Source organism: Peromyscus leucopus, chromosome 7 (genome assembly GCF_004664715.2).
Source record: "Peromyscus leucopus breed LL Stock chromosome 7, UCI_PerLeu_2.1, whole genome shotgun sequence".
NCBI classification, from domain to species: domain Eukaryota; kingdom Metazoa; phylum Chordata; class Mammalia; order Rodentia; family Cricetidae; genus Peromyscus; species Peromyscus leucopus.
In genome coordinates, this window is record NC_051069.1 from 88,532,484 (window position 1) to 88,546,843 (window position 14,360).

The window sequence follows — 14,360 nt, forward strand, 5'->3', positions numbered from 1 at the left end:
AGAGATATTAAGTTAGACCACTAGTCCTGGATCCATTCCTTGATATGGGCTTTGGCTTATATGTTTTAGCTCTAGACTACTTAAGTGGAAAAAAATATTTACTGTAATCAATGGCTTCCATCTTGGAATGATTGGTATTATTATCAATTCTAACTTCTGGAAGTAATTAGAAAGCTAGGTTTTTATCCTTTTAGGGCTTCCACATTCTGGATAAATGAAATTATATGATATACACCAAGTTCGGACAAGTTTTTGTTGTCTTTAGTATGGACAGTTGTCTAGAAGACAGATGCAGGCTTTGTATGCTATGGAAGTAGCTATGGTCTCAAGCTATTAAGGTAAAAGCTGAAAACAAGAAGGAGCCAGGTGCAGAACACAAACCTTTTTATTTCACCAGAATGCTCCTCCTGTATCAATCAAGTATTTGTCTCAGAATCAAATGGGAATATTGTTTAGGTTCCAGGAAAATGTCAACAATCCTGGATCTCTACAGGCATTTTAGTCTTTAGTTCTTTTCACAAAGCACAAAGAAAGATCAGCAGAACTGAGCCTCTAACAGATGAAAATGTCACAAAGATGTTTCTAAGTCTACAAACTGCCAATAATAAGGCAGGTACCTGAGAGGCTTTCCTGATTCTATAAAGAATGTTGCCTGGCAATGAGCTAAGAAGGAGAGTGGACACACTACCTAGGATAGAACTTGAATGCTATAGCAATCTGTGCCATTAAAATATATGAGACATTCTAAACTTTTGATTAAACTCTGTGAAATTATAGCCAAGGGCAGTATTGAGTGAATTCACTAGCAAAACCCCTTTCTCATGACCCTCGAGCAGCTTTGGAGCTAGCCTTTTTCCAATAGTTGCTAAATTAGTCAAAGATTTCAAATCCATTTGACTATATAAGGAAGAACTCTTGGGCCAGCACAAGGCTCAATTTATTGGGTCAATAAAAGCCATTTTTACCCATCTGTTGACTAAATAGTCCAGATTGACTTGGTAGAAGATAGGTTTGGAGAACATTTCTAAAAATGTGACTGGAGAATAACTTCAAATGAATGATCATGAAGAATAGATGCCAGGTTTTGAGAGATCATTTTGAATGTATCAGTATTGATACAGTCTTTTAATTGCACTTTAAAAGTGGAAGGTTCACCAGTTTGCAGAAAATTCACAAAGGTGTACATAGCACCACCATTCCTAGCATATTCTCATCACACACAACAGGAAACTGGATGTGTATTTGTGGTCAGTCTTCATGGTCAGTCCCAATTCACCCTTCTCCATTCCTTGGCACAGCCAGTTTATAGTCCCTCTCCTTGACTTGCCAGTGTTGGACATTTCATATAAATGGAAGGATACTGCAATCTTTTTTGTCCTTTGGTTTTATTCACTTATCTTGTCAAGCTCAAGGATCATCCATATTATAGCATGTATCTAAAGTCCATCCCTTTTTATGGATCTATAGTATCCCATTTAATGGATATGCTATGCTCTGTTGATCAGTTGTAATTGTTGATATTAATAATGTATTGCTATGAACATTCATGTACAAGGTTTTCAGTGGATATATATTTTCATTTTACTGAAGGTATATCCACAAGTAGAAGTTAGGGTTTCTATTGTTGTGAAGAGACACCATGACCATGGCAGCTCTTACAAGGAAGACATTTAATTGGGATGGCTTACTTACAGTTTCAGAGTTTCAGTCCATAATCATCATGGTGAAGATCATGGCACTGCACCATGCAGGCAGGCATGATGCTGGCTACATCTTGATCAGAAAGCAACAGGAAGTGGACTGTGACACTGGGAGTAATTTGTGCATAGGAGACCTCAAAGCCCACCCCCACAGTGACACACTTCCTCCAATAAGGCTGCATCTACTCCAACAAAGTCACACCTCCTAATAGTGTCACTCCTTTCGAAGGGGGTGGGGGGTCCTTTCTAACTACCACAAGGAGGAAGATACATTTTCTTCAATGGTAAGTTGTCTATGCTCTAGTAAACAGGCCCTAACCTATAACCTCCTATAAGCAGAAGAAAGAAAGGAAGGGAGAGAGAGAGAGAGAGAGAGAGAGAGAGAGAGAGAGAGAGAGAGAAGAAAAGAGAAAGAACAAAGGAATGAAAGGAAAAAAGGGAGAAAGGGAGGGAGGGGAGGAGAAAAGTAGAGAGGGAGGGAGGGAGGGAGAAGGAAGAGCGGGAGGAGGGGGAGGAGGAAGGGAGGGAGGAGGAAGGGAAGAAAAAGAAATGGCATGACAACAGAAGATAAACTGTCCAGGAAGAGGATAAGAGGGACCTGGGAGGACAAAAAAGACTTAAGGTGGTTCAATATTATCGAAATACATTATATAAGTGTGTGAAAATATCATATTGAGACCCAACCCATTCTTATATATAATAATATATATTAATAAAAACTTGTTAAAAGGATAAAACAAAACCTAAGAAGGTGCTCTTCTTACAGAGAGACAGTTATTTTTTAAATTAGTATTCCTCAGTCTGTGATAGGTCTTTGGCTGATTTTCAGAGTTCTGAACGATTTGATTTTGACACTTGTCTTTATCCTTATTGCTTCTGTGGAAAATTAAACTTTCATGTTTTATTTATTTCCTGATTTTATGAGTATGCATGATTTGCCTGAATGTGTGTCTGTGGATCACATGTATGCCTGGTGCTCTTGGAGAATTGTATCAAATCCCCTCCAACTGAAGCTAAAGAGGGTTGTTTATCAGTGCTAAGAACCAAGGGTCTTCTGAAAGAGCAGTCATTGCTCTTAATCACTAAGCCAGCTCTCTAGTCTAAAGAGCAACCTTTCTGAGGTTCCACTTCTTCATCTCAAAGCTTAAAGTTTGTATTATTTCCTTCAGATATAGTCAACAAACATTACGATTAGGAAGAGGCATTGTGGCCTGGAGCAGTTTCATGAGTAACTGTTGGATGCTTTCTTTCATGGAGTAAATGCAGTTTTTATCCAGTTTCTTGTTTCAGGCTTGTAAAGAAGTCAGAGAACTGCTGGTATTTTCAAGACTTTACTCATGTATTGTGCAGGAGCATGTGCCTACGTCAAGAGAATAAGTGTTAAAATTTGAACACACCAGAAAGGTCACCACCCTAACTAAAAGAGTAAAAATATAAGAAAAATATACTTGTAAGACTGTCATAATTTTGTATGCCTCTCTCAGAATTATCAGATTATATGATTTTGGCACAAATTATGAAGTGTTAAAAACATTTGATATGAATATCATGTAAATAACAGCTTCTAAATTCTATTCTCAAAAAAAAACCACATTCAGATTAAAAGAATTTAAAGAAATATGCACACAATTGGCAAAGGAAAAAAAAGTAACACATTGAATGAGAAAAGCTATTTGGAAATTATATATCCAGTAAAGAGTTAATTCATTCATTTGTTGTCAAATAAACAATATAGCACTTATATAAAATGGAATGTTACTCATCCTGACATACTACAACATGAGTGAGACTCATAATGAGCAGAATAAGCCAGGCATACCAAGATGAACATTAATATGAGTCCACATTTGGGAAGAGATTCAAAGGAGAATCTCTTTGTAAATTCATGTGTACTGAGTTGCTAGTGTCCTTAGAACTTAAAATGGTCAATTTCATAGAGAAAAAAAGTAGAACAGTCTTGCTACGTACTTGGGGAATTGTAGCTGGAAATTTCTCCAGTCCCACCTGGCCGGCAATTGGGACAAGTCTTTTCCACTCACATCCCCCAAGCAAACACACAGAGGCTTATATTAATTATAACTGCTTGGCCATTAGCTCAGGCTTATTACTGACTACCTCTTATACTTAAATTAACCCATAATTCTTATTTATGTTTAGTCACATGGCTTGGCACCTTTTCTCAGTTCTGCCTTGCCATCTTGCCTCCTTTGTGTCTGGCTGGTAACTCCTGACTCAGCCTTCCTCTTCCCAGAACTCTCCTTGTCTGCTTACCCCACCTGTACTTCCTGCCTGGCTACTGCCCAATCAGCCTTTTATTAAACCAGTGTACAAAAGAATTATCCCCACGGAACAAGGTTTGAAAATTGCTCAACTAGTCTAGAATTTTAGTTTTGCAAGGTGATGAGTTCTGGAGATCAGTGGTATAGTGACACGAAGATACGTAACACTTTTGAAACACACAATTTAAAATGGCTCTAAGAGTATATTTTACATTAGATGCTTTTTATCACCATATATAATATATATATAATGTGTGAATAATCACAGAAGTGTATAAATACAGTATTTACCAAAGGGCAGTGGGAACATTTACTATCTGTCTTCGTTAAGGTTTCTATTGCTGTGAAGAGACAAAATGGCCACAGCAACTCTTATAAAGGAAAACATTTAATTGGGGCTGTCTTACAGTTTCAGAGGTTTAGTCTATTATCATCGTGGTGGGAAGCATGGCAGCATACAGGGAGACCTGGTACTGGAGAAAGAGCTGAGAGTTCTACATCTCAGGCAGCAGAAGCAACCGTGTCCTACACTGGGTGTAGCTTGAGCATATGAGACCTCAACACCTGCCTCCACAGTGACACATTTCCTCCAACAAGGCCACAACTACTCCCAACAAAGCTATACCTTCTAATAGTGCCATTCCCATGGGCCAAACATTCAAACACATGAGTCTCTAGAGACCAAACCCATTCGAACCACCACATTATCTAATCAAGGATCAGTGCTAAGGTGAGTGGGACAGCTTTGGAGGAGGTGTGTGATCTTAATCTGTGGTTCTAAGAAGGAGTCTATGTACACAATTATGAAAGTAGTGCATGTGTTACAGGGGTTCAAGGAGGGAATTTTCTTCATTGCAGGTACATATGCATTGAGTCTCAGTGCCTTTAGTACTGGGTAGATAAGATCAGATAAAACAGGCAATGTGCTGAGGAAGGTGCTGAGGTTGGATTTCACCAGTGAGCTCTTACTGATTCCATGTGTTGAGACACATTATTAGTCAGGTTCTGTAGAGAAATAGAACAGGCATAATGAACAAATGTGTGTTATTAATTCAACTTACATTAAAATAATACCAAGTAGTTTCATACCCTCGAGGCTGAGAACCTGGTAGTTGCTCTGTCTTTGAAGCTGGGTGTCCCAACAGTCCCAATCTGACATTAAGACCTGAAAGTTTCCTGGAGAGCCACTGGTCTTTAGCCAATGATGGAAGCCTGGTATTCTGGTTCTGATATTAGTGAAGGGATTACCAACATCATCATCGCCATCATCATCACCATCACCACCAGCAGCAGCAGCAGCAGCAGCAGCAGCAGCAGCAGCAGCAGCAGGGTAAATCAACTCATAGCAAGCTGAAAGGCCAGGTGAGCAGAGGGTGAATCATCTTCCTTCTGCCGCACTCCCTTTAATGAAGGTGCTGCCCATATTCGGAGTGGGTCTTCCTACATCGATTAAGACCATTCTTCAGCTGGGACTCCCTACTTAGGTAATTCTAATTTGTGGCACATTGACTTTTAAAGCATCCATGAGAAACAGCAAAGGCTTGATTCCAGACAAGACAGGCAGCACTGAAAATGAGCACTTTGTGCTGTCACTTTGCTGTTACTACTGGGAAAAAAGAGATTTGAGAGGATGAGAGAGTAACAATGTGAGCCTCCAACTAGGTGGTGGTACTAAGCCCTGAGGAGTCCTAGGATCCTTTTGGCAAGATGTAGTTATATAAGTTTATTGGTCACATGCGCATTCTGCTTTCCACCCACTCATTTGCATGCTTCGAATAGTGAAAGCAATCTGGAGCTCTGTCCAGGGCAATGAGAAAACCACTGCCATGACACCCAGATAGCATCTCACCCTTGTCACCAGGAGGCTCCTGCCATCTGTCCAAGGGAACAATCTGACAGAGCATACAGGATGAAATTTTGCTAGCTTCTGTCTTTAGATAAGGACGCTATCACTGGCTGAACATATTTTATGTATTACCTACCAGCTGCAAAGACCACTCAAGCATCATGTTTAAATATATTTGATAACATCTAGAATTCCTGTTAACTCTTGCTGGGGTGTGTGGACTTTAAAAGCCACACAGTAATATTCAATTCAATAGCTGCTTAGATTAAAAACAAAACCATGTATGAAAAATTGTTGTGATCCACCCTTGAACTGAAGTTTGGGGGCAAAGATGGGTGATGAAATGGAGAGGGGACAGGCTGTAATTTGTCTCTTTTCTCTGCTTTCTGACTTCACCTGGGAGCAGACGTAGCTACCTCCTCACCACGAAGCCTTCCTCTTATGCAGTCCTGCTGGTCACTCACTGTTGGTGGATTTTGAAGTTTCATAGAATTTTTGTATTGGGATGGAATCAACATTTAGGAAAATTAGAATATAAATTCAGGCAGATCTGCAGCTGTAATTTTCCTCTCAGTAACATCTACAAATCAGTGTCAGTTTTATATGCTACAGCTGAGCCTGAAACCTTTGAAATGGAGGGTCTTCCAGAGGCAGTTACATGTTTTAAATGTGTCCTGGGATCAGTGTAGATATTTTTATCAACAGCAGTCTTAATATTTAATAATACTTCTGCTCTTTCAATATGACATCCTTGCCTTTTAAATGTAAAATAGATAAATCTTTGACACAGACTTCATCAGTGTGTATTTACAAAATGCAGAATATTTTGTATAACTTGTAATACAATTACTGAAATCAAAAGATTTTAACTTAACATGAAATAGCAATATTATACAATCCATAGTTCATAGTAAAGTCTGTTTTCTCCATATCACTTAATACAAAGGTATCCCTATGTGTTCCCTCAATGGTCTATTCAGTTGTCCTGTATTCTTTCTTTGTTCCTTCTTATATTTTTGGTTGTGAGCCTAGCCTTTAACGGCTGAGCTATCCCTCCAGCCCTCTATGTTCCTTCTACGATATGAGGGACTTGCTCTGTAGACCAGGCTAGCCTGCAACTTGCCATCCTCCCAATTCAGTTCCCTTAGTACTCAAGGTCACAAGATGAGCCACTGTGTCCACTGGTCATATATCCTTAGAGTCTTTAATATGGGGTCACAAGATGAGTCATTGTGTCCATTGGTCATATATTCTCAGAGTCTTTAATATGGGGTTACAAGATGAGTCATTGTATCCATACCTCCAGAGTCTTTAATATGCAACAGTTCCATGGATTGTTTTCAACTTGACATGGAGTGTGTGACTCTTCTGAAGTGCCAGTTATTTTTGTAAATAACCCTTCAGTTTAGATTCTTCTGTATTTCTTCACAGTTAACTTCAGATTGTTCATTTTCAGCAAGAAATGCTTCAGAAGTGATGCCATGTCATTCTCAGCATATCCAATTAAAAGACACACATCAGTTATTCCAGCATTGGCGCTGTTGCCTTGATCACACTGTTCAAGTTGTTTCTCCACCTAAAATTCATTTAAAATACACATTTAGCAGTGACTTATTAAATCTTGAGGGAGGCCATGGGAAACTCCTGCATTTATAGCTGATTAGTAAGAAATATGAGCGGTCCAATATTGCTGAAGTGTGGCTGGCATCCATTTAAGGCAGTATTTTGGATGATGTCAGGCCTTTGAAGCCTGACACTAACTCTGGGTGGATAACATCATAATATACTGCAGTAAGTAGCTATTAGAATACCTACTATTTTCTATTTTACTGATTTCCATTCTACATTCCATTATTTCCCATCTATTATGCTACTTTGGGTTCACCCTGATCTTCTTTTTGTAGTTTCTTAGTATATAATTGATATGGGTTTGAAATATGTCATTTTACCCAAGCATAAGCATTTAAAAGTATAATGTTCTCATGATCATCATGCCTATTTTGATATACTGTATTTTCACTAGCATCACATTCTAATTTCTTTCAGATTTCCTCTGTGATCTCTTCTTTGAAACATGAATTATTTACAAGTTAGTTTCTTTTCCATTTTTTTTATAATTTAGTTTGTTTTTTAATCTCTCTCTTTCTCTGTCTCTGTCTCTGTCTCTGTCTCTCTCTCTCTCTCTCTCTCTCTCTCTCTCTCTCTCTCTGTGTGTGTGTGTGTGTGTGTGTGTGTCCAGAATAGGGTTTCAGATCCTCTTGAGCAGGAGTTACAGACACTTGTGAGCCACCAGACATGGGTGCTGGGAACTGAGCTTGGGCCCTCTGCATGAGCAGTGTGTATTCTTAACAACTGAAACATCTCAACTCTCTTTTAATTTTTTGAGACTCTTTCAGATGTTTATTTCATTAACAATCTCTAGTTTGATTGCATTTTTAGGAAGCCAATTACTTAATTCTCTTGTCTCACTGGCATTTTAAAGAAGTTCAGACATCCTTTATATGAAGCATTTTATGCAGTGTGTTGCTTCTACCAAGTTCAATCCTCTTGTTTTTCAGGGAAGCCTAGATCCTTGTGCAAGAAACAGGCAAGAGAGATATTTTGTGCCTTTTATCTTCCTGTTAGAAAAAGGAACACAGACCTTTGAAGACATTCAAATGTCTGTAAGAATGTAGGGGCATTGGGAAGGTTAAGTGTAAGAAATATGCAAAGACAAGAGATATCATTGTCTCTTCACAGTTTTCACAAAGGTTGGCTGCTCTGGGCTGTGCCTCTCTACTAGACCATTGTTTAACAGCATAATACTGTGTGCTTCTTGGGACACTAAGAAGAGGGTGAACCTTTCTATGATGCTTGAAGTCTGCTTAAGGATATAAATATACAAGTATAAACTTGAGTGTGCTGCTTATTCTGTCCAATCCCCTTCCCTCTGTCTCTTCCTCTTTTCATAGGCTGCTTTTAATTTTGAAGGACATTGAGGTAAATATCATCCACTTGACAACCTAAGACCATTTATCTTATACATTGAAAGAATAATGAAAAAGTTATTTAAGTTTTTGCCAACAGATTTTGCACAGGGAAAGAGCTGTCTTGCCTAATATGAAACCTTTTTTACTAAACTTAATAAATGGATCATAGTCTCAGTAATTTAGTAAAATTCAGCAACATCACCAAGATCATTTTTTAAAGGGGAGGGTGTGTTAGTGTTTCGTTGACAGAGTGCCATGAGCTGTATGATTTAAAACTCATACATCAAGTTCAATAAGATGTTAGTAGACTATGAATCAGTGTTGTGTAAATCTGCTGGGATGTAGAGCAAATACCATGTCTTGACGACTCAGCAGTGAATGGTGGCCCTGATCACAGGATGAAAGAAACACCAAGAAGTCTTGCTGTTGGTCCAAGTCAATCTGCTTGAAGAGCTATTTAAATTAAGCCATCTGCACAAATGAGCAGCTTTCTTCTAGTGAACCTCTGTTGTCCTAAAGCGGATTAGGAGGGAAGCAGGGCAGCGCTGCTTTGCACTTAATCCCGTTCAAATCAGAGACTTCATTCAGTCTGCAGCTAGGGGCCCAAGTTGAGGCTGAGATGCAAGGAGGATAATGCATTTTGCTTGCTGCCTAATCCTACACACTGGTTTGCTTATGCATACTCTTTATTTCCCCAGATGGAGTGTCAGTGCCGAGAGCTCAAGAATCAAGTTTGGGACCAGTACAGAGGTGATTGTAGTAAAAAGCTTTTTGTTCAAGTAGGTTATCAAGGAATGATTGTTCTCCTTGCCTACCCACAGTCAAGAAGGTCTCTAAATCTCAAGATAATTGACTTTTTACATGAATACTCACATATAAACACTCTGACACAAATGTTTTGACAGTTGTGATGAATTCAGACAAGCAATTAGTTCTTGGTGATTAGCTCTCCATAGGTTGACTTATTCACTTCCACTCTTCCCTCTCTTTTTCTTTCTCTCTCTTTGCTTTCTCTTTCTCCCTCTGAGGCTCAGGAAAGTTTACTGCATGGAATTTGTTCAAATGAGCTTCATTGAAGACGTGACAACTAAACAGACATGGAACACAAAGAAACCTTGTAAGTGAATGTCTGGGGTATTCTAAGCACACTGTTTGGAGCACATACAATAATCAATATAAAAATCTAAGCTGGAGTACACTTAGTAAGAAAGTTGGTGTGGCTATAGTAGGGTGAGGAGAGTGAGGTGGAGATGTGGGTGTCTAAGAGGCATGAGAGGTGCAGGCTGTAGGTATTTTGCTTTCACTCCAAGTATTATGAAAGGTTTTGTAAAGTTTCTGGCAAAGATATGACACAGTAGGACTTACATATTAAATAGAAGTAAGAGAGTTTTTCTGTGGCAAAAATGTTGTGTTATTTGTCATAAATTGACCTGAATCTTGGACTTACAGTGAGAATATCAGGATTGCAACCATAGCTTTCTCAGGGACCTTGCAAAACTCTTTACATTTTCCTCACTGCATTTTTATTGTCTGTGAAACAGGGATGATGGTTTCAGGCTCTCTGATGTAGCTAGAAGTTTTCCTGTTTCCTGCTGGGTCTTGCAGCAGTTCGGGCCCAAGTAAACACACAGAGGCTTATATTAATTACAGACTTTATGGCCTATGGCTCAGGCTTCTTGCCAGTTAGCTCTTTCATCTTTTTTTTTTTTTTTTTTTTTTTTTTTTTTTTTTTTTTTTTTTTTTTTTGGTTTTTTGAGACAGGGTTTCTCTGTGTAGCTTTGCGCCTTTCCTGGAGCTCACTTGGTAGCCCAGGCTGGCCTCGAACTCACAGAGATCCACCTGGCTCTGCCTCCCGAGTGCTGGGATTAAAGGCGTGCGCCACCAACGCCCGGCCAGCTCTTTCATCTTAAATTAACCTATTTCTATTAATCTGTTTTGCCACGTAGTCGTGATGTTACCTGCCCTCTCACATCTTGCTTTTCCTGGTGGAGGTTCAGAGCATCTCACCTGACCCTGCCTTTCTCCTCTCTCTATCCCTCTTGGATCTCTCGCCTGGCTCCATCCTGCCCTGCCATAGGCCAATGCAGCTTTATTTATTAACCAATGAGAGCAACATATATTCACAGCATACAGAAAGACATCCCACAGCACACCAGAGCCTACCATTGTCAGAAAGGCTTCATCCAGCAACTGATAGGAGCAGATGCAGAGACTTACATCCAAACATTTGGCAGAGCTCAGGGAATCCTAAGGAAGAGAGAGAGGAAGGATTGTAGGAGCCATAGGAGTCAAGGACACCACAAGAAAATACACAGAATCAACTAAGCAGGGCTCATAAGGGCTCACAGAGACTGAATTGACAATCAGGGAGCCTGCATGGGTCTCACCTAGGTCCTCTGCATTTATGTTATGATTGTGTAGCTTGATATTCCTGTGGGACTCCTAACAGTGGGAACAGGGGCTATCTCTGACTCTTTTTCCTGCTTTTGGGACCCTTTCCCTCCTACTGGGTTGTTTTGTTCAGTTTTAATATGAGGGGATGTGCCTAGAGTTACTGCAAGTTGATATGCCATATTTGATTGATATACCTGAGAGGCCTGCCCTTTTCTGCAGGGAAATGGAGGAGGAGTGGATCAGTGGAGAGGGGAGGTGGGGGAAAGGGACTGGGAGGAGAGGAGGGAGGGGAAACTGTGGTGGGGGTGTAATATATGAGAGAAGAATAAAAAACCAGTCTTCATGGTAGTTTGAATGTAATTGGCCTTCATAGGCTCATAGGGAGTGGCACTATTAGAAGGTGTGGCCTTGTTGGAGTAGGAGTGGCACTGTCAGAGGAAGTGTGTCTCAGTTCACTTCTTGTTGCCTTTGGATCTAGATGTAGTACTCTCAGCTCCTTCTCCAGCATCATGTCTGTCTGCATGCCACTCCACATGACAATAATGGACTATAAACCCCTGAAACTGTAGGCTAGCCCTAATTAAATGTTTTCCTTTGTAAGAGTTGCCATAGTCATGGTGTGTCTTCACAGCAACAGAAACCCTAAGACATTCTTTTTTTAGGCTTATTCCCAGGGTTTATTTATTTGTTTGTTTATTATTTATATTTTTTCCTGGCTATTGAGAATGGGGTTGTTTTCAGTACTTCTTTTTTTACTATGCTTGTCATTGCTCCATAGAAAAGTGTTAATTTTGTATTCTGCCACGTCTATCATTATCTTACTATTCCAGCTAAGTCTTCAAGTGCTATATTGAATAGAGGTAAGGAGTAGATGCCCTTGTCATTCCTGATCTTGGCATGCTTGTTGTTTATCTCAGCTTAGAATGATATTGTCTATAAGCTTGTCATAAGTAACTTTCATTGTGTTTCGGTATGCTCCCTTAGCCACAAGACCCACCATGATGATAATGGACTAAACTTCTGAAACTGTAAACCAGCCCTAATTAAATGTTTTACTTTATAAGAGTTGCTGTGGTCATGGTGTCTCTTCACAGCAATAGAAACCCTAACTAAGACAGAAATGAGTACCAGAGACCGGGGTATTTCTGCAATAGGCCTAACCATGCTTTTATTTGGAGGAATATGGACCTTGGGATTGTGGATTAGAAAAGCAGTTGATCACTTTAAATGCACCATAATGGGCCATACTAGAAGGAACATGGAAGGCAGTGGTGTTGAATGTGATTTCATGAACTGTGGGGGCCTAGAGGTTTCATGGAAAAATTTTAGCATGTTGCCTAGAAATTGTGCTTGTTGACTTTTACTTCATGATACAATTCCTTTACTTTAAGCCCTAATATTTTGTTTCCTAATGGTGCAATTAGTCTCCACAGGAACCACAGGTAGAGCCCACTCTTTCCATAGTGGATGGGGTTCACTAACCAAGACACTTCCCATGTGATGTCACCTGCTTCCTAAATACTTTAGCAGTCTGCATCTGATACTCATTCCCTTGTAGCTGCCTCTTGAGCTGCCTCCCCGTGTGGAAGGGTGTTCCCAGACTCCCTGACTTGTGATTGTTCCTTGTTTTCAAATTCTCAGAGTAGCCCTGTCACAAACATTAGCTTCTTTCCCAAGATGCACCTGGCTCCAGCAGTGTGAGATGTTGAGAGAGGTGCCATGGATTTCTTCCCAGAGCTAGCCTGTGGCACAGGGTTAGGCACTCTCATACCAAGTTCTCTCATCACATTTAAGGATGCTTGCAGAAACCATGGGCTTCTCTGCTTCTCAGACTGCCAGGCTACTGTCCAGGGCTGCCTGGCTCATTTTGTGGCTTCAGCTTTGCCACACTGCCCCTCAATGAACCAAGACTCAAGGTGCATATCATTCCCTACTTTTTTCTAGATGGCTTTTTTTTCTCCATGTTTTCCTATGGTCCTATCAACTCTTTCTTGATTCTCAATGATCCTCCTCCTCCCGCCATTTCTCTTCCTGGTATACTGCTCTCCTTTATTGTATTCCTCCCTTAAAAATTTATTTTTATTATTTTTAATCATATGTGGGTGTGTGCTACCATGTGGCCATGTTCATGTGATGAATATAGGTGTTTGCAGAGGCCAGCAGAGTGGATCCCTGGAGCTGGAATTACAGCAGTTGTGAGCTGCCTGACCGGGGTATTGGGAATCAAACTCAGGTCCTCTTAAAGAACAGCAGGTGCTTCTAACCACTGAACCATCCCCCATTTACCCAATTTTCATTCATGAAGCTGCTCAAAAGAGACATCTAATCTAACATTTTCCCCAGAAGACTTATTGTTGAGTTTTAAGAATTCTTGGCATATTTTGGATTGAAGCTTTTAAAACTGTATGCCATAATCTTCTATATGGTTATGTTATCAATGCAAAACAACTAAAATTCAATTCCAAATCAAATGTATAGTGAATCCAAGGAGCAGTGCTTTCCTGCGTTGTGGTAAAACTTTTCAGCAACCTTAGTTCTGAACACATAACATGCATATTTTACACTGTGCATAAAGTCACATGTTCAACAACAGCGAACACAGCCTGAAATAACTTGCCTTAGACTCGACATTGTTGTGTGTTAGGAACTGAACAGCTTTAACTATATGATGCTTTCTACTCTTATAGAAGCATCACGGTTTAATTGTGAAAAACTTGACTTAATATTTTGTACTTTCATTCTCTCACACGTTTATCTATGGATTATGTTGTAGTGAGTAGATGGGTGTGTTTACATCCATCTCATTACGATGCAAGTTTGCTCTTCTTTTTAGTAAATGTTAAAGTTTTGTGTACACCAAAGAATTGTTTTAAAACAAATTTCTTTGGTATTTATTATCTATAAGTGTTTGATATGTATTCCTATATTCTATATCTGTGTACCCAAGTTTGCATGACCATCTTTTCAGTGGAAGTGGATCATGAATGGACAAAGCCTTGCTTTGGATAACAGTCCTAAACCCAGAATGTTGTTTCCACCGTGGTCCTTGTCTAGCATGCGTAAGGCTCTGTGTTGGATTCTCAGCCATGTCAAACAGTGCTGCACCAATGTCACATTGTCAGTGCACGTCAGTTCTCTGTGGTTGTGTATTTGTGGCATCCTGGAGGGTATG